At 47.0% G+C, this 21,232-nt stretch overlaps 1 protein-coding gene across 8 annotated transcripts in view; it reads left to right on the top strand.

Moving 5' to 3' along the window:
* Nucleotides 1-7,184: 7,184 nt before the first annotated feature.
* The window catches only part of CALN1 (calneuron 1), a 524,370-nt gene continuing 510,322 nt past the window's right edge, over nucleotides 7,185-21,232 (top strand). For 2 of the 8 annotated variants that reach the window (XM_070484482.1, XM_070484480.1), the window contains exon 1: nucleotides 7,264-7,562. The gene's annotated coding sequence lies outside the window, so the exon portion shown is untranslated. Of the gene's footprint in view, nucleotides 7,563-17,640; nucleotides 17,953-21,232 lie in introns of all 8 variants that reach the window. The other 6 variants (XM_070484479.1, XM_070484483.1, XM_070484481.1 and 3 more) reach the window with 6 other exon arrangements.

The following is a 21,232-nucleotide window of genomic DNA, read 5'->3' as shown; positions in this document are numbered from 1 at the left end:
CTGTACATATTTAATATATATAATTTGATGAGCTTGAATGTATGTATACACCTATGAAACCGTCACCACAGTTAAGGTAATAAACATAGCTATCACCTCCAAAAGTTTCCTGTGTCCGTTGCTTTTTGTTTTTTTTGTTTTTGGTAAGAACATTTAATGTGAGATCTACACTCAAAAAATTTTTAAGTCACGACCCTGTATAAACTATAGGCACTATGTCATATAGCGGATCTCTAAAACTCATTCATCTTGTATAGCTGTGACTTTATACCCATTGAACAACTGCTCTCCATTTCCCTCTCTCCCTATGCCCTGGCAACCACCAATCTATTTTCTACTTCTGTAAGTTTGACTATTTTAGATACCTCATATAAATGGAATCAAATGTACATTCACAGACAAATGGATAAGGAAAATGTGATATATACATACAAAGGGATATTATTCCACCTTAAAAAAGAAGGTAATCCTACCATTTGCAACAACATGGATGGGCCTGGAAGACATTAAGCTAAGTGAAATAAGCCAGTCGCAGAAGCAAAAATTTCTTAAATACAAAAAGCATGAAGCATGAAAGCACAAATTGATAAATTACAGTTTATCAGTTTTAAAAAAATTTTCTATAAGATACTGTTAAGAGATTGAAAATACAAGGCACAGAAACATATTTATGAGAGAAAATATTTGCAAAACATAAATGCTATAAAAGTCTTATATCTAGCATATAAAAAAACCTTTCAAAACTCAATAATAAGGAAACAAACAACCATTAAAATGGGTAAAGTATGTGAACACACACTTCACCAAGAACTCATATGCGTGGCATATAAGCTTGTGAAAAAAGATCAATACATTGGTCTTTAAGGACTTGCAAATTAAAACTATACTTACACCTCCTCTAACTTATTATTTTAATTAGATTATTTGCAAATGTTGATTTCATTTTTTGTACTCCGTTACTTATTATACACTCACAATTCATCCTTGTACACCGGGGTGTCAGAACACTAGACTGATGGGGAAAAAGTTAGTGGTGGAGCAGTCATAAAGACACGGGAACAGGTATTCTCACTAGGCTCTGAGACGTCAGGGACCTCCTCTGGGCTTGATACTCTCATTGGGATGAATCTGTCCAGAATGGCTGGGCTACCCATGACATATCTTGGGTACAGATGTCTCAGAGTTGTCATGTCATCATTCATTCGTTCTTTCATTCATTTATTGCCTTCTTATTCTGTTCCAGGCAATGTGCTGGGTCTTGAGGGTATAAAGAGGAATACCACACAGTCTCTGTCTTAATGGAGCTTAGAAATTAATGGATAAAGTAAGGATTTAAGAAAAGTGTTACATTAATTCAACTGTGATAGGGAGATTTCGTAGAGGAGAGTTTGGAGGAGAAGAGCAACTTGTCTTGGGAGGGACAGTAGACACAGAGATGATTCTTGGCAAGATGATGAAAAGAGAAGGAGAAGGCAGTGGCCTCTAGCAACATCAGTTAGGTCTCTTCTAACTCTCTTGTGAACTGGTTGCTTCACATGTCTCTTTCCTGTCCCCCATCTCCAAATTGTTCTTTGCTTTTCTTAATACAATTCTGCCCTTCAGATCTCAGCTCAATGGATCCTTTCTCTTCCATGTTCCCAGGACACGCACCTGTTCTTTATGACATTTATTCCAACTCTAATTTCACATTTATACATGCACTTAGTTGATTGCTTTCTCCCGCAATAGAGCATCATCTCCAGCGGGAGACTGCCTCTGTCTGATTTGCTAAAGTTCTCCACCTCCAGCATCGAGTACTGTGTCTGGCACATGGTAAGTGCTCAGCACCTATGTGTGGAATGAATGAATGAATGAATGAATGGTTTGAGGAGAGGCTGGAAAAGCAGCCCTGAATAATGTGGGCTGATAGGATTTGAAGGCTGAGAGTGTTGATTGTGCAAGCCCCAAGTGTGCTGGCAGGCTTAGGCTGAGATGTGATGTGGGCACATCCAGGAGAATTCCACTGACTCAGGGGACCTGAGAGATCTCCATCAGGAAGTGACTTACACCACTACACTTTATTCAAGGGTGAGGCTTTGCCAGCCAAGCTTGCTCCAGAATTCCCAAGAGCTCTCAACAATCTCCACAGTAGATACGCTTCTTCCACTCCCATCATATCTCTTCATGGGAGCCAGGCTTGTCCAATTTTCAGATAGTCTTGGGCATTCTATGTAGCAGGCACATGCCATGAAACTCATTTTCTCAGGGAATGCATGAGAACCCACACGAGCAGTGTGAAAAGTAAAGCATTCCAGAGTAGAGGAACGAGTATGGTTATACATCCGAAAGATGTATGATTGAATCTTACCTTGACCACTTTCCAGCTGTGTGATCTTTATATGAAAAATGGGACAAAATTATCTTTGTTCAACCTTTTTAAGGGTTTCAATTGGATAAGATCAATAAATGATTTAGGACAAAGACTGGCATGTGTTAAGAACCAGGTAATTGCCACTATAAATACTGTTTTGGGAGGGTTTGACTCTCCAGGTTTGGGGGAGTCAAGGAAGGATTTCTGGAGAAAGTAGTCCCCGAGGCATGTCATGAAGTAAGCACGGGAGTAATCCAGAAGGACAAGATGGGGAAGTGTGTCAGGTTCAGGGATAATGAGACTCGGACAAAGTCAGAGATGGAAGAGACCTGGTGTTCAGGGGTCTGCATGGACCAAAGTGCTGCGTACTTGTGCAGATGTGCCAAGAGATTGTTTGGCTAAGGGCTCAGTGCCTACAAGGCAGTGTGTGTCCTGCTCAAGAGTTAAACTTTATCCCTGTAGGGAACAATGAGATGTTACTGTGGAATTCTAAGCACTGCAGGTCCATGTTTTAAGATATTTCCCTGAGAGCCTGGCTTTCCTGGGTCTTAGGGAGATCTTCACAATCCACTCATGGAGTTAAGAAAAACATCTAACTCGTGGAAATAAGGCAAAGAAAGGACAACATGTTCTTTCAACGTCACACAGGGCATTGTTGAACAAGCCCCCAAAGCGTTATTTAATTATAGGGGAATGTACCTTTGTTTGATTCACTATTCATCATTGATTAAAAGCCCAGATGTTGTGGAGTTACATGTTAACTTGATGATTTTTTTCTGGCGGAAATGCAATTGATTTCTCTCTGGTAGGAAAGATAACTCCTACCAGATTTTATGGTCTTACTGCACTACTAGCACATTAACCACTTTTGTATCTAACCTAACAACTTTATTCTAACATTCTTTTTTCGAAAACCTATAAATACCCAATTCCTCAAATGCTTTTTGAGTTAGCTTTACCCAACCCTCTGATTCTCTCACTAATAAGCTGAATAAATCTTTGACATGTGTTCATTCTATATTTGCATGAGAACCATGTTAACTTTTTGAAAATCATACCTTCATGCAGATGTTTCAGGCTAAAATCCCTATGAAAGAGTGAATGTTGGAAATGGAAAGCCTGGAACCATTTTCTCAGTCTTAGTCTTGGGATGCCCAGCTTAGAGGAGGCAAGGGGATGCCTGAGATAGTCAGAAAGTTTATGTTGAAGATTAGTAGGGAGTACGGAGATTCAGGTGGGAGCCTTCAGACCTCAGCAGCTTTGGTTGATGGCGAGGAATGGAAAGCATAGGGACAGGAGAGGTGACTCAGCTAAGCATGGGTGTATGGGGTTTGTTTTGGGCCTCTGGCCCAACAGATGGAACAGGCAGGAGGATGCCCTGCAGCAGGTAATATCAAAGTCAGGCCACTAGCAGCAGCTCTCCCTATATGTTGCTATATGTAAATCTATTGAAATCAGGACTTGAGCCAACAGCTGGCCAACATCCGGGGATATAGGCAGCAGGTCTAACTCCTTGGGGAAAAGTTAGCAAGAGCGTTCAGGCTACAGGGACCCATGTTCCAGTGGGGAACTGGAAACAAGGCAAAAACTCTACCTTTCAGATCTGGCCAATCGAATGGGGCCAGGCGAGAGCGGGAAGACTATAGCTCAGGAATATGTAGGGTCCCAGGGTTCAATCCCAAACATGCCAGATATTATGAAGCAAATAAGAGCTGCCTACATTGTCTCCTTTGTTCTTTCATTCATTCACTTGTTCAACAAGGATGTACTGCCTAGCAAATGCTAGGCTCAGGCGGCAAGTGGGAAGGTTTCTGTGACTATGGTTGACAGGGCTAGGGAAGGTGGGCAATGTCAGATCCTGTCTTTCTATTGGCCAATTTCCCCTGCCTTCACTGCAATGAGATTTAGAGGAGAAGAACAGTATTCTGTTTACCATAGGACCTCATTATGACTCCCCAAGTGGTGGACAGCTGTCATTCTTTTTAACATTTAGTTCCTTTGACCACCCAACCTGCATTGGGAGAATTCCTCACGTGATGTGTCACTGCCTCCCCAAAGTAAAGCTCATGAATAAAGTTTCCCCAGTCACTCTTGCAGCTGGAGGCAGGCATGTGACTGAGGCTCTCTGCCAGTCACATGCATCCTGGACAAACTTCAGTTTGGAAGCAAGTGACCCTGAGAAGCAGGGACCACAAGAGCTTCACTTTGGCGAAGGTTGTGCAGAGACCCCCAACATCCAGAAACAGCACAGGTTCAGCTCATGCCCAGCAATGAAGTGAATGTGTTTCCCAGGGAGGCTCAGGGATAAAGATATGCTGATTGTTGGCAGCCCCTCCTCAGCACTTGGCTCAGGCCAGTTGCCCTGCAGCCCTGAAGGTTTCCAGGCCCTTCATGGGCTCCCTTTCCAAAGGAGATTCCAATTCAATACATCTGTTTCCTTTTAGAGCTTTACCTGAACATCTAGAGATGTTTCACACAAAAGAAATTCTGGGGAGCAGTTAGAAAACTCTATAAGCTCTGTCTTGCTTGTTTCTTTAATAGAAGTGTAGGATGATTAATTATATTGGATCTCTTCCATCAAGGAGGGGAGAGTGATTGGTTACCACTGAAAGAGACCCTCATTCTGGATATGGATTTGCCTTCCCTGTTCACCAAGCTTTTGACAAGAACATTATTTGTGGACTTAGAGAAAGCTTTGCTCAACGTTATGGTATCCCACATAACACTTTTTAAAAATTAATTTATGAAGGAGCTCATTTATAGCAAAGGAAGTAAGGACATACAAAAGACTAATGTTGTCTCTTCTACTGCCTGGTCTGGCTCAGGGTGTGCCTGTGGCTGATTAGAGGCAGTCAAGAGATCTACCTTCGATGCACACCCTTCCAGAGTAGGTATATCTGGTCTTGGAGTAGTCAGGATGTGCCATGTTTCCATGGTCATTTCCCAATTCCATTTTGTGCTATTTATTAAGTAGCTACTCCAGGTTCAATGCTTCCTGTACATTATTGCACATATGCAGTTCTCACAACAGCCCTTTCTCCACATGACAAAATTGAGGGCCAGAGAGGACAAGTTGCCTGTAACTACATAGCTAGTAGGCTACAGAGTTGGACTCGAAATCCAGCCATGCCCATGTTCTTTTTACTGCGTTATGCGCCCCCCAGCCCCTTTTTTAATAGAGAACTGAAGGGGGCAATTCTTACTCTGTCTCTCATGACTCTCCCTCTACCCACTCCCTACTGTTACTCTGACTTCACAATTAGATCCATAATCCACAGTTTCAATGGATATTTTCGAGTAAGGGGTTACTTATGAGGTATCCAGTTAGGAAAAGGAGCACTGTTTCAGGTCACATCCCCTTGACTAGGTTTAGACAAGATTAAGGAAAGAGATTTCACAATTTATTATAAAGCTATAGTGATCAAAACAGTGTGATACTGGCACTGAATAGACAGCTATATCAAGGGAATAGAATTAAGGATTCAGAAATAAATCCATACATCTATGGTCAATGGACTTTTGACAAGGGTATCAAGACCATTCAATGGGGAAAGAATTGTCTCCAACAAATAGTGCTAGAACAACTGGAAATTCACATGAATAAGAATGAAGTTGGACCCCTATCTCACACCATATAGAAAAATTAACTCAAAATGGATCAAAGACCAAGTATAAGAGCTAAAACCACAAGACTCTTGGAAGAAAACATAGTGGTAAATATTCATGACCTTGGATTTGGCAATGAGTTCATCTGATAGGGGTCTAGTATCCAGAATATATAAAGAACTCTTACAACTCAACATCAAGAAGACAACCCAATTTAAAAATGGGCAAAAGATTTGAACAGACATTTCTCCAAAAAGATGCACAAATGGCCAAGAAGCACATGAAAAGATGCTCAACATCATTAGTTATTAAAGAAATTCAAATCAAAACCCCAATGAGACAGCACTTGACAGCCTCAATGATGGCTATTAAGAAAAAAAGAAGGTAAGTTTGGATGAGAATGTGGAGAAATTAGAACTCTTATACATTGCTGGTGGAGATGTAAAATGTTCAGCTACTGTGGAAAACACTTTGGCAATTCTTCAAAAAGTTAAACATAGAATTACCATATGACCCAGCAATTTCACTCTTAGATCTATACCCCAAAGAACTGAAAACAGCTACTGAAGCAAATGCTTGTATCTGAATGTTTGTAGCAGCACTATTCACAGGAGCCAAAAGGTAGAAATAATCCAAATGTCCATCAATGGATGAATGGATAAACAAGATGTGTTCATACATACAAAGGAATAGTATTTGGTCATAAAAAGGAAAGAAGTACTGATACGTGCAACAACGTGGATGAGCCTTGAAAACATTATGCTAAGTGAAAGAGAGTGAACACAAAGGGTCACATATTATATGATTACATTTATATGAAATATCCAGAATAGGCCAATCCAAAGAGATGGAACACAAGTTGTGGTTGTCCGGGGCTGGGAGAGGGGGAACATGAGAAGCAACTGCTTAATAGGCATAGGGTTTCCTTTCGGGGTGATGAAAATATTTTGCAACTAGATAGATGTGGTGGTTGCACAACATTGTGGATATATTAAATATGACTGACTTGTTCACTTTAAATGGTTAATTTTATGTGATGTGAATTCTATTTCAAAAAAATTATATTACAGAAGAAAAGATTAAAGCAAGACAATGGCCAGTCCCGTAGCAGAGGGCTCTATCCAGGGTATGTTGCTGGGCTGGGGTCTAGCTCAGATTTAAGCAGCAAGTCAAAGTTAACCAGGAGCATATCCAGAGTACTGGAGTGAGGAAGGCGCTCCCCACCAACCTGGGTGGGGCTCTGCAGTGGGCTTAGAGGTGGTGGTCAGCCCACTGGTTCTACGGCTCATTGGGAGTTAATCTGATCTTCTGGAAGTTTTACAAGGCTCTATCCAGCTCCTCCTCCACCTGCCTTCTGGCCAGAGAGGCCTGGCTGGGCTCCAGGATTCTCGCAGCACACTTCTCCCTCTTGCAGTCTGAGCAGGCGGCTGAGCCAGGGTCTGGCACAACTTCTGTGGGCTCCGAGGGGCCGGGCAGGGGCCAGCTCTGGAGTGGGGCTCCTCGGCTGTGTGGGCACTGCAAATCTATCTTCTCAGCCCAGCTAGCAGGATTGGGACCAGTTTGGCAGCTCCAGGGAAGGGATTTGGGACCGCCTCCAGGAACTCAGGTAAGTAAGAGGGTCTGTGAGCTCTTGGACCTCACAAGGGGAGTAGACAGGATCTGACACAGTGGAAGTGTGTGACTCTACGTTGGTCTCCTTATCTTAGACCCACAGGAGGGCTTGTAGCTGTTCTCCAGGGGTGGGGGTAAGGGGTATTTCAGGAACATTCTTCTGGTTAACTTCTACTTGATCTTCAGGGTCCAACATGGACATCACCTTCTCCAGGAAGCCTTCCTAAGCCCTAAGATGACTTTTCTCTGTATCCTCAAAGCATCCTGCACTTCTATGTGACATTTTCTACAAGATATTGTAAATGCCTAATGACCTCTTGGTTCCCCACACACACCAGACAGTAGACTCCCTTGTGGCTGGGTGCCCTCCTCCAGGTGTCCCCTTACCTCCACGTCAATGACCCTATCTGTCTTGGGTCATTGTCTTGTCTTGGGTGCCTGCTACTGATGTATAGGAGGAGGGTTAGTTCTTTTTCTTAGTTTGCAGGGAAGTGCCTGTTTACATGTGCATGCATATATGTACACAGACACACACACAACCTCAAGAAAAGTTCAGTCTGTTTTTCAATCCAGGTCACCTCCAATCCAGGTGATAGAGTGTAAACTATACAAAACTGGGGTGGCAGCAGGCTGAGGATGAGTATTGTGGCTGCAAGCTAATTGGCTCAGACCCTCACATCATACCAAGCGTGGGCCTCCCTCCCCAGACATTTAGGGTGTTGGCCCCATGTGGAGGTCCTCTTGGTTGACCAGATCTCCCACTTGGACCGATTTTTCATCCTCATTCTGCTCCATTTTGCTTTTCTCCTCTCCCAGGTTGGGGCTTTTCCTTCTGTGGGGGTGCTCAACTCCTCAGTTTTAGAATCCCCATTCATTTTACTGCTGCCCAGAGTAGAAGGAGACTGAGAGCCTGGAAGGCAGAGAAGAGAAGGGAGGCGATCCTGCTCTCTGAGTGGAAGCTTGCTTTTTCTTTCTGTTCCTCTGTGATCATCCCAAACTATTTTAAACAACAAATCACTTATACTGCAAGAGTTAATCTCCTGCCCACAGACTTCAATGATCTACATACAAAATTCATGTCTCCTGCTAGCATAATTTTTGAACTTTATTATGGTGGAATAGTGTCTGTCTCTTTCTCAACCTTGACTGTGACATTACAAAACTCTCTTCTATTGGTTTGGCCTAGAGCTCTATTTTCAATTCCTACTTCTCATTTCCCCTGGCTACAGCAATTAGGGGTGGGGGCAAGTGGAAAGACATTAACCTTGGTACAAATAGACAGAGACCAAGTCTTAAAACACAAATTTGGTGTTGGGGGCACCCAGGCTACTGGTAGATGCAGGAGGTCACTGTTATAGCCTCCGATAGGAGCCAGTAAGACAGCCTAGGCTCAAAAGCACACAGTCTAGCATGTGTATGGGAGCAGAGAGGTCTCCGAGAATTTACAATATGGTGTGAGAAGTCTAGTTAGGAGGTACATGATGCTTTGAGAGGACAGAGAATGGAAGCCTAAACTTGTGCATGAAGGAAGACTTCCTGGATGAGGTGATGTCTGAATTGAGCCATGAAGAACAAATAAAAGCTATCCAGGAGCGTGTCCATCTGTGCCCTGATCCCCAAATTCTCACCTCTCTCAAGTTCTGGAAAGACCGGAGAGAGGCATCAGAGACACCTTCCTGTGTTTTGTCCAGGATATTTGAGTTTGGTAGCCTGGACTCCAAAGTATTAGCTGGACTGAGAGTACCTGTGGGTACTCCTCTGGGATCCCAGGCAGATGTGGAGACATCAAGAGGGCCTGGGAGCTCTCAGAAAGCCTTAGAGGTTGATGTATGTGGTACCACTCCTGACTTCTGTCCAGAGGATTCTCAGATATGGATTGAGTCCCAGTTTGGGATGTAGGGCATTGGTGGTTTCTGCCTTCAGCACATTTTCTCTGTGATTGCATCTATCCCAATGACGACAACTTAAGACTCCAAGTGGGACCATAAGTCATCCTAGCTGTACCTGTTCCTCCTGTGGGTGAGGAAGGGAGTTGGGGCTATTACTCTGACTTTACTTGCGTGGTGCACTTCCCAAAGCTGGAGTTGTTCGAGACACGCTATTACCTGGGTCAGCTGCAGTTGGAGAGTCTAGAGTGGGCTTTTCTCTCCCAAGTTCAATGAACAATCTCAGCTGGGCTTAGGAATGCCAAGAATGGTTTAGCTGCAGGGCTTGTGATCTTCCTCACTCCCCTCAAGCTGTCCTTGGGTTCTTGGCGTTCTCCGAGTCCCTGGAAGAACTAGTTGTTGGCTCCAGGATGGTCTTTAACTCGTAAAATGTGCTGGTTCTTGAACCTGAGAAGGCAGTTGAGGGAGTCCAGTCTCGGCCTCCGAGGACAGCCTGCCCAAGCAGGTGTTGAGCACCTGTGGCCCAGTCTCTGCCCCGGCTGGGTGCTGGGTGCAGTTGTGTAAAGAAGTGTGAGGTGGGGAGGGAAGCTTTTTCCAGGCTCTCGTTGGCAACAAACATTAACAGCAGTGACACCTGGATGGTGGTGTTTGGGGTGACTACCTTTCTGTGCGTTCTAATTTTCTATGATGTGCATGTATTAGTTGTGTGGAAATTAACGAGGACTCTGGCCAGGGAAGCCATAGATCCAGTCCAGGCTCACAGTGGACTGTGGCAAGTGGCTGGGTTGGAGTCAACCGCATGGGATTCTTTTGGTTTGGGAAGGGAAGTGGGTGCTTTGGGCATCCTGGCAGCTCCAGTCCCGTTCCCCACTCAAGCCTCCCTGCATGGCTTCCATCTCTTGGCCCAAGAGGACCCTGGTTGCAGGGCTGGCTGGTGGCTGTTCACACCTTTGACAGGGCTGCCCTTTGCCCAGCACTCGAACTTCCCCAGATCCTCATGGCTTGACCAAAGCCCTCTCTCCACACTGGGTTTTCTGTGTCTAGAGCTGGGATACTGGGACTGTGGACATCACTCTGCTTCCCTTCCTCTGGCTTCAGCTTGTGTCGGTACATGCAGGCTTATCTGACTGATTTGTCTTTTTGGTTTTATTGTTGAGTTTGGCATCTCCTCCGGCTATGAGATAAGGAGAGGAAGTTGGGTCTTTGAGCATTGGTAGATGGCCTTGCCAAGTGACAGCGGCATGATTTAGGAAAATGATACTGCCACTTACAATATGCGTTATCCAGAGCATGCCCTACTGGGGCTGCTGTACTCCGAGAGCTCAGACGGCTTGGCCAGCTGTGCTGGTGCCCAAGGTCAGGTGAATGGAGCAAAGCTATCCATCAAGCTGTTTGCCAGCCACTCATCACCTCCAGGAAATTCACCCAGGGATGACTTCCTGCCCCTCTGCCTCCCTGGGTTGCTGTGTTAGCCAGCGAGCAGCACAGGGACCCAATGACCTTCCACGCCACCCTCTGGGTCTGGATTTAGAAGGGGCTCCCTAGGCCCAGAGCTCCCCATGCTCTGGGAAGAGATTTCATTAATGATACTTTATCCTTCACATGTCCCGTTCATGCTTTGAATCTGTCATGCCCTCTCCTAAGTTATTCTGTGGCTCAGAAGTGCCACCCTCTCAACCTAAGGAGTGGGATAGAGACAAGGAAAGAAGAAGGAGATGGGAACTGGAGAGAGAAGAATCTGACGTGGTTGGAAAGAACAAAACAGGATCCTGTTTCTGCTGTTTGCAGGTCCCCTGAAACCTTGAACTTCAGGGCCGTGGAGCAGAAGCCAGCTTCACAGGCGATTCAGGAAGGCAAAGCTCTCTGCTCTGCTATGGAGGGGCGGAGGATGCAACACCTGTACCAAATCCACATCCACTACGTAAAGGTGGCCACGGAGGCTGGCCCATGACATTTCAGAGCACAGGGCATGCGAGCTGATCGAGAAGTTAGATCTGGGACGCAAGGGGTGACTTTGACAGACCTTGCATTTATACAATTGATCCCATGTGTTCACAAAAATCTGACGGGGCAGTAAGTGTGGGGATTTTCACCTCCACTTTACTATCCACGGAATGAGGTGGACATCTTTTTACCTTCGTGGGAGAAGGCTGTAAGTTGATGCTTAAGCTGCTGGCTCCAAATCTTGCACGCCCGTACTCCTACACCTGGAAGCCGTGACATGTTGGAATGCTTTTTCTTTAAAATGGAACCCTATCCATTTCCTTTGCTTCAGTGACTCACAGGCAAGACTAAAGGAGCAGTTGCCTCCAGGAGGCCTTTTGTTCTTGCGTTGGGTTGGTCTAGCCTGCCTCTGCGGGCGGGGACAGGGAAACGACTCTAGAAAACTTGACTAACTTGAGGAAACAAGAAAATTAATATATCATTACTTGTGTAGTACTCTAACAGGACAGCTATTTACTTATTGAGCTGACTGTCCCTTGATTATAGGCCATTAGTGGCTATAGATTGTTGACACTTTATTAGAACGTCTCAAGTGTGAGTTTTACAAATTTTGCATTTTACACCAGGGAGCTAAACTCACTTAGCTTGTTAATGTGGAAATATATCCTCCAGTTTATTTTATCCAGAACTTGTTGTGGGACCACCCTATATCAGGCACTAAGGACAGGAAGGTGAAAGACACCTGTCGCTACCCTTAGGAGTGGGAGACAGTGAAGTGGGAGGAAAAATGTCTCTACAATGAGGTGATTGCTACACCTCTCTATCTGGAGGATGGTGGGGCTGAGGGTAAGGAGGACCTTGGTAGATGGTTTCCCAGAGAATGTGACATCTGAGTAAGGCCTTGATGGGTAAGTAGGAGTTTACTGGGGCAGCAAAGAAGGACACGCTAGGCTGGAGGAGCAGCAGGTGCTAAGGCCCAGAGATGTAGAAGATGGGCCTCTTATGGGAGTTGCGAGTGGTTTCACGTGGCTGTAGCCGATGTGGAGTAGGAAGGGACCTGGAAGGAGATGAGAGGTGCTGAAAATTAGGTTGGTACCAGCAGCTTACAAAGGGCCTTTCAGGTAGATTAGGGAGTTTAATTTTATCCCAAACACCATGGGTAGCAAATGTGATGTATTTTAGAAAGATTGATCCAATTGTGCTCCAACTGTGGATTCTTGTTCAAGTTTCCTTCACTGTTTACTTGGACTGTACAATTGATTCCTTAGATATCCCGTATAGATGAAGGCTCTTTTATAAAGGCGCATCTCTGCTTGTCATGACCCAGCTTAGCCCCATAGCAGCTGCCTCTTTCCCTTACCATGAAGTCCACAGGCCTCACGAGTGCCCCCTGCTTACCCTGCCACCTGACCATGAACAAGTCTCTCCTTTTGGTCACTGCTGCCCTTTCTTCCATTCCCTGTCCTTGCCTGATGCCTGGTCCCTTGGAGCCTGTTCTGTCTATTGGGAGCAATCTCTCCCCCAGCATATCATCAACAGCGGGTCCCAGCTTCCCCACCCACCTCAGGGGCCTTCCCTGATTCCCCAAAGTCAGTCAGTCCTACAGTGAGAACCGGGGACAGCACTGTGCATTTCTTGTTCCTTGTCCTCGTTCTTCTTTGCAATTGTTTGATATTTGTCTTTCTGCAAGCTCTGGAGCTTTCCAAGGGCTGGGCCTCAGCTCCCCTGTTTGCCATCTTGTCTCCAGTGCCCAGCAGGACACCAGGCAGTATTTGTGAATGGATGGAGGTAGGGGGATTCATTTAGAATTTTCTTGTAGGAGATCAGACGAGAGAGAAAAGGGCTGAGTAAAGCCAGTGGTGATGGGGATGGAGAGGAGGGGACTGCGTGGGGCCTTGTCTCTGGGGTGGTACACACTGGGTCATGCTGGATGTGGCGTCCTGGAAGAGTGGAAAGAGGCAAGGATGATGTGAGGGGCCGCAAAAACATTTCACTCCCTCTCCCCACCTCCTTACCCCTGCCCATAGAAAAGGGAACAGTTTTGCTCTCTGTGACTCGCTGTGCTGCTAGCCTCCCCACAACAGCCTCCCAAAGGAGGAGGATTTGCTAATCACTGGTCTTAGCCTGGGACCTGGATTAGTGGGCAGGGTCTGGTCCCAGCTCAGAAATTTCATCACCATGCACAGTCACTTTCTTGCTCTTCCTGTCTTTTTGCAGACAGCCCACCTGGACTAGAGCAGGCCTTGCCAGCCCTGGGGGCTGCTTCCATTTGCTGCCCCTCTCTGTGTGTGTCTGGGTGATGTCAGACCAAGGCTTGCTCTCAGGTCTCATTGCCATGCATTCAGTGTGGAAGAGAAGACAGCAGCGTCCTCCCTCAGACCTCTTGGCCTAAGGCACCTTGTCCAGGCTCTGCCCAGGGGTTCTTTGTTCTTGGTGGGCTGTTCTCAGAATTCAGACCCCTGAGAGGATGAAATGAGAGATGAATCCTGGCCCTCCAATTCTCTAATAGCTACAAGGTCCAAGTTCCAAAATATTAGTGAAACACCCTGACATTTACCTAATGCACCTAACACAGCTAAGTAATAAGCAGAATGATAATGTATAAGTTCCCCAGAGTCCTTCCCTGCTGGGCTGGTGTTGAGGTCAGTTCTCTCGAGGCTCACTTCCTAAGTTGCGCCTTAAGATTCTTTTGTTTTGAATTCAGTGGATCTAAAATTAGACTGGGAGCATTTCTTTTTGATATGTCTAAATTTGGGGTAATAAATGACAAATATGTAATATAAGGATGTGCCAATGGGCTGCAACCTGCTGAATGATCTTAATAATTTACTCTCTCTGGTCATTTCTTTTAATCTTTAAATGTTTACATTTATATGCTAAAATGTGTAATATGTGCCAGAATGTTCAGATTGTGACTATCACAACACTCCAATTTGGGATCTCCAAGGAAAATTCTCGTCAAGTCAGGAAAACAAAACCACACTAGATGTTTCAAGCAGATGGCATTTAATACAGAGGATTAGTTACACAGGAATTGGAAAGCTGAAATAACCCGAGAATTAATCATTGCAAGAACAGCTACTGCCTGCAAGGCTGAGGGAACAAGAGAAGAGGTGGTCTCACTTAGGCTAGGAGGGGTCCTGCAGGGGCAGTACTCAGACTCCTGAGAGAGGCGTCGACGCAGCAGGACTTGCCATGGCTGAGGGGACACGAGGGTAGAGGGTGGAGTGTGGCATGGCTGGTCGTCTGACCACCGAGGGTCATGACGCAGCTGCTGCTGGCACCTCTGTGAGGTGAGCAAAGCTGAACCTTGAAGGGCATGCAGGGAGGCTGGTCTTAGCGGTACCCAAGGAAGCTGGGGGCAGGAGCCATCCTTGTGCAGCTCTCTCCCTTCTGGCTTCCTATCTCCATCTCCCTTGAGTCCTCCTTTGCTGAACCAACAAGAAGCCAGCAGGCGGGAGTGCCTGGAAAGAGTGGTCTGGAGAGCCCAGCCCTAGCATTGCAGAGTGTGTGTGGGTGGCCCAAGCTGAGGGGCCATAGTGAATGACCAGATTCACAAAAGCAGATTTGTGGACAGGCCAATTTTGAGGCTCCACAAAATCACTCCCACCTTATCCAGAGATTAGGCCTCCTGGGTTGTATTCTGATAAGCTTATTTTGTAGAAGTCCGATAAAGTTAAGTCCCTGCATATGGGAAGGAAGAGAGTGTACGTTCCCACTTGCCAGTCACCAGAGAACAGGCAGGTCATCATTTGGGCCAAAGGGTGCGAACAGTAGAGCTTAGACAGGAGGGGAGGGCACACCTCCTTCTCTCTGGGCTGCAGGCTCTTCAGTTTGGACTTGAAGAGGTCAGCACGTCAAGAGGGCACCTTCTGGTGGTGGATGCTGCAGACAACCTCTCCTTCCCTACTCAGCGGGGGGCTGCAGCAGAGCTGAGTAAGCCATTCACTGCCTGTGCCCAAGGGCCTTGGCTTCCTTTAACTCTCTGGGCTCATAGCCTGTTTATCCAAAGAATCCAGCCTGGTCTTAGTTCTGTCCTGAGAAAGAAGACTTGAACTGTGGCCCATGAGTTCATCGTGGTGGTAGCAGGTTAACGTGGGGAGCATGTGTACTCCAAGACTACTCCAAGCGAAAGGGTGCCTAGGCCACTCTTCCTCCCCTATGTAAGCATTCTCTTTGTTGCCAGTCTCAGAAATGCGGGACTTGAATTTATTAATGAAAACTGGGAAGAAGACCCTCAGGGTTGCAGGGGGCAGTAGGAGTAGAACTTGGAATTCCCCTCCAGACATTTCTTTGTCAAGTGGTTCTTTTCGGCATCTCTCTGCTGTGCCAGCCTCTGTTGATCCCAGAGTCCATCCTCCTTGGAGATGCCCGTGCGGTGCCAGAGGGCTCTGGAGTTGTGAGTCTGTGGGAACACTCTTCATGCAAGGCACACATCTCCCACTCCGCCCCCAGCCCCAATCGCACCATTTCTCTTGCTCGCTTCATTTAAAAGTGAGAGAAGATGCCATATGCAAGTGTCCCGGGAAGATGGAGACAAGAAATTACACTGAAGTCATGTCTAAACGGGTGATAGCAGATTCTTTGCTGACAAGGTTGTTATTGCCAGTAGGTGTGAGGGCGCTGGGCATGTGAGGGGAGGAGGAGGATGCTGGGCAGGGGTTAAGTGTGCACAGAGAGAGATTTGGGGGAAAGGTGGGGAGACACTGCAGTCGTCAGTGATTTTTACCTAAGGCTCAGCTGGACTCCAAAGTGCTGTCTCTTTCTGACCTTTGCCAGCCTGAGCTGGCTGCATGCAGGCTCCATCTCTCAGAGGAGAGGCTGTGATCAGGGAGAATATGTCCACCACAGTCCATCCCTCATTGACTCTGAGGCCCTTGGAGATTATCCTGTGTAGCGTTTCTCAAGATTTTTTAGCACAAGCCCTCTGCAGTGTGCTGTCCCCACCAGCCAAGAGGATTTGGTGTTTAGGTGACGGAATGTGCTTTCTAAAAGTCTGTGTGTCTCCCTTCTTACTTCCCCTCTCTGTTAAGAGCATTGCTGGCTTTGTTCAACACTGTCATTTTACAAATGAGAAAATCCAGGCTCAGGATGGGGAGGGGGTCACACATATGCTCATAGCAGAGCTAGGTGGGATTTCAAGGTCTCCCCCCATCCTACAGCTCAGCTCCCTCCTAGACATCCCCCAGCACTCGCTTCAAGGTGGGGCCCCGAGTCTGGCGAGCCCCACTTGGCCAGACTTACTGTGAGTGCTTACTAGGGAAAAACGGTATTAAAAATATCGCCCAAGGTGCTACTGTATTGGCTAAAGAAACAACACTGAAAAATCAACTCCACGGCATGAATGCCAAGCATGGGATAGGGAGATGGGAAGCCAGAAGGGAGAGAGCTGCAGAAGGATGGCTCCTGCCCCCAGCTTCCTTGGGTACTGCTAAGATCAGCCTCCCTGCATGCCCTTCGAGGTTCAGCTTTGCTCACCTCACAGTATGAGGATGAGGCACTGAGGTCTTACCCAAGGTGAAGCTCCACAATAGACCAGCGGGAGCAAGTGGAAAGAGGCTGTGTGGCCAGGGCCCATCCGGGGCTCATGGTCTTGAATTGAAACTATCCCTGACATAGAGCCCTGCTCTCAGAAAGGCAGCCTGAGAGGCAGGGAACTCCCCACATGGGTTTGCTCTCCCCTTTGTACCCCCACCACCCTAGCCCAGGCTCCCTCCTGGCCATGCTCTGTCACAACTATTTATCTTGGTGATCTACTTGTAAAACACAGGGGTGTAGACAGGGCATCTGGCTGGCTGCAGGTACCGTGCCTTTGCCTCTGGGTGTCTAGAAGATAGGCGTGTGTGCGTACATGGACAGACATGCGTATGTGCACGGGCAGACGTGTGCATGGGAAGGCATGTGCGTGTACAGGGCAGGCATGCGTGTTCATGGCAGATGTGTGCATGTAGCTTATTTGGTGGCTGTCATCCAGGCAGGCATGCTCTCAGTAGACAGCACAGCAGAGACCATACTTTCCACTTTGCTGGGCACTGTCCGTGCAGCCCCATGTCAAGAGGGGGAGCTCCTGATGCCACCTGCACCCAAGGAGCCCAGCCTTTCTCCTTGGTTTGGGAGACAGCGTGTAGGGCACTGGCACTCATTCAGGTGGGCAATGCCTAGGTCCACGGCCCTGAGGTTGTGATTCAAACCATGCAGCCCAAGACCCCCAGTGTTACTGGCCGTACTTTTCCACTTTCACAGCTCCGTTTCCTCACTGAGGTGAGAGGTCTGCAGGAAGCTGTTCCAGTAGCCAAGAGCAGTGGCTGGAGCAGTGGCTGGAGCAGCAGCAACGGCAGCAGCAGGAGCAGCACTGGCACCCTCCAAATTGGGACTCTAGCCCTTTAAATCTGCTCAGTTACCAAAAAAGAAGAGGCATCAGACCCTGTTAATTAAAGCTCGTCCCGGTCCATCATTCCGAGGAGCTGCAGTGCTCTGCTCCTTCCTGATGGCTTAGAAATTCTCCTTAACTCCCAGCCATGGATCTTGGCGAATTTCCCCCGAGATCAGCAGGAGGTATGATCCTTGTCGATGGCACTCTGGGGCTTGTGTGGCTCTAAATCAATAATGCAACTGACTGCATGGACGCTGCCTGGCCCCCCTTGCTTTCCCTCTTCCCCTCCGCCTCCTCTCCAATTTCCAAGCTTGTGTTTAGTTGAGATGAAGCAAGTTGTCGTGGGTTTCGGAGAAAGGGGAGGGGTCAAGGGGGTCTGGAGGTAACTCCTAACGTGTTTGTTTTGGCCTTGGCTTCACCCAGCTGCCAAAGTGGCTTGGAGGAGCTTGGAAACGTGTTTCTTCAAGCTTGGGCTCATGCAAACCCATTTCCTCCTGGCTGAGTCCCTTCCCTAAGGTTATAATTAAAAGGGCAGAACCCTGACTGGTCTTGCTTCTTAAATCAGTGAGCTGCCACTTGGTCAGTCTGAAGATGTCTGTGTGGCTGTTCCCCTGTGTTATTGGAAAACTCATTCCATGCAACTTTATGTTTGTAAATTGTCCTGGCAGGAACACGGTGCTGTCACCTGGCCTCCAGTCTCCCCGTCCCTTTGCTTTGATGCTGGTAGATTAAATCCTTGCTGTAGGATTTCAGGAATTCATAGTCTTTTCCCTGTGCCTTTTGAGGAAACTCACTTCTAGCCGAGTGTAAGGTTCTGTTGAAAAGAGTTGTTTTTATTCAGGAATCTGTTCCAGCCTGGCAGTGAGAGGGAGGAAATTGATCTTCTTTTCCGTTGCATTTTGTAAATTGTACTCGGGCCCAGAGAACATCTATCTGCAAATCCTTCATTGATTTGTTTTCGCCCCCACAGCTTCCTTCTGGGTGAAATGCTCTTCTAGAGTCATACCCGAAGGAAAGGTTTCCTTTCAGTCAGCTTGACACGACTTCACAGATGTCCCTGAAAGCCAGGCCCTGGCAGAGGGAACCATTGTTCCTCATCGTCCTGAGTAACAATCCCCAGGGGCCCAGAACGTGGGTCCCTGTGCCTTGAGGGAGAGCGTCCCGGGCTTCCGGTCCCCTGAGAAGAGGAGCTTGGAAGAGAAAACCCTTTCACTGATTTTTCCAGGGGCTTTAATACACTCTGGATGATTAACATTGCTTCTCAAGTCTTGAAAGGGATCTGAGCCAAAACACAGCTCACGGAAGTGGGGATTTCCCCCAAAGTTATTGCCTGTAGAGTCCTAAACTGTTTACACAACAGTAGTTTATGGTGTGCGCAGCTAAATCCTTTCCAGGCCCCCAGCGAAGGGTGGGAACTTCTCTGAGGGAAAGTTGTGGAAGCTGGCATATCTGCCTCTCACATACTGTGGGTGCGATGTGATTCATATTCTCAGAATAATAACACTCTCAGCTGTGGCAGAAACGCTCTGCCTAGGAGAGACTATTCAAAGCCTACCAATGAAGCACCTTTGATGCAATTCCTCATCACTGTGCCCATCGGTGGATTCGTGTGATAATTTGAAGATTCTGGGGGAGGGACCCAGGGAGAGGTGTTTCCTGGAAACAAAAAGCCACAGTGGAAGCAGGGTGAGGGCAGCCCCACACAGGAAGAAGAGAGAGGCTGTGGGAGGCGGCAGTGTGGGCTTGGGGCCTCTTCCAGGCTTTGCCTGCAGCTGGTCTGTGAAATGGCTTCTTTGAGGGTCAGCTCTCACTGGAGTTAGGGATGTAAGCCAAAGTGTGGCCACAGTGAGCAGGGGTCTCCCCTGAGCTCCTGCTTCTCCCTCCACTCCCTGGGGTCTGAGCGTGCTAGGCCCTCTGCCTCTCCGTGCACTGTGGCCCAAGTGTTAACACCCTTCTGCTCTCTAGGGGAAGCCAAAAGCCCCTGGCCCTCACAAAATGCCTCCCAGAGTAGGGAGAGGCCTGGCATAGATGTCGCTCACTGTGTCCTTGGACTGGCGATGCCTATTAACAATAAGTGAACACGTAGACTGTTCCTTTATGTCAACTTTTCTTTTCAACTTAAGGATATGTGTTTGTGTGTGCTTCATTTGTAAATTTATTGGATGGCAGTTGGCTTTCAAGGAGCTGTAAACAGATCCCAGTAGAGTTTGTTTAGACTTGGCGACTTTGTACATTTCTGTGGGCTGTGGGTATTCTTTTCATGGCCTTAGAGGGTGTTCCTATTACCAAGGTGCTGGCGTGTAAAGGGCATGGCCTTCGGGGAATGACAGATGTCACTGGAATCTTAGTTCCACCACTTTTTCGACTGTGGCCTGGGTCGCTTATCTAGTCTCACTGAGTCTCAGTTTATTCATCTGTAATGTGGTAAAGTTGCCAGGATTAAATGGAATAATTTAGCTGGAGTCTGTGCCTGCTTCAGGTACAAAAGAAATCACTACTCTTTGCTTCCAATGAAGGCAGCTGCCTTCAGTTCAGTAAACCGTAACACAAAGTGTGGAACCATTTAAATAGCTCCAATGGCTCCTTCACGGACCCCCGGACAGTGCCTTCTCTGAAGGTAGAGGTGACCTCTTCCATGTCACCACACCTCCCCCAAAGGCTGGCGCAGGGCCTGGCATGGCACCGAAACTACGTAGAAGTTTATTGAATGAATACATGATGGTCTGTGGACATTTAACCTTCAACGTAGGTGATTTTTAATGACTAAATGAAACTAGCTCTCATTCAGTTTACTTTAGAAATGCTGCTGAGCCAGACAGATCAAGGAGTCCCATGACTGTAATAAATTTGGACTAAAATGTGTCTTTTTTGTGGGGAAATTTGAACCGTAATAAAAAACTTCTCCTGCACTAGGACATGCAGCAGGTGCCTGTAGACTCCAGGAGTGTCCTTGAAGCCATTCTGATTGCTGAGTGTCGAGGTGACTTCTGCTTTCCCTCATCCTGTGCTTCTCCCTCTTTTTTATGCTTTGAAGAAAAGAAGCTCTGAAAAGGGAAATCAGCTCTGTCACTCTGCCGTGTGAACAAGTTAATCTACATACTGATCCATGAATCAGTAAGATGAGCTGTATGTCGACAGTACTTATTGGGGAAAGTCATTGATTTAATAAATGTTTACCAAAGATAATAATAATAATAACATTCACCAAGCGTCTCCTTGGCTAGGGGCTGGAGGTACCAACTGGAGGGTGACAGCACCTCTGCTCTCAAGTAGGTGGCAGACGAGTGAACAAATGAGTGAGTCTGGTACAGGCTATGAGAGGCAAGGGTCCAGTGGACCATGGGAGCACAAGAGTGGGACCTACCCCACCTTGGGCTCAGGTCAGCTTCTTGGGCTCAGGTCACTCATTTGGGTGACCCCCAAAATGAGTCCCAAAAGAGGTGACTTCTGAAGAGCATGCTT

This window comes from Equus asinus, chromosome 14, assembly GCF_041296235.1.
Source record: "Equus asinus isolate D_3611 breed Donkey chromosome 14, EquAss-T2T_v2, whole genome shotgun sequence".
NCBI lineage: Eukaryota > Metazoa > Chordata > Mammalia > Perissodactyla > Equidae > Equus > Equus asinus.
The sequence above is the reverse complement of the archived record's forward strand: the minus strand, read 5'-3'. Positions and strand labels throughout refer to the sequence as shown.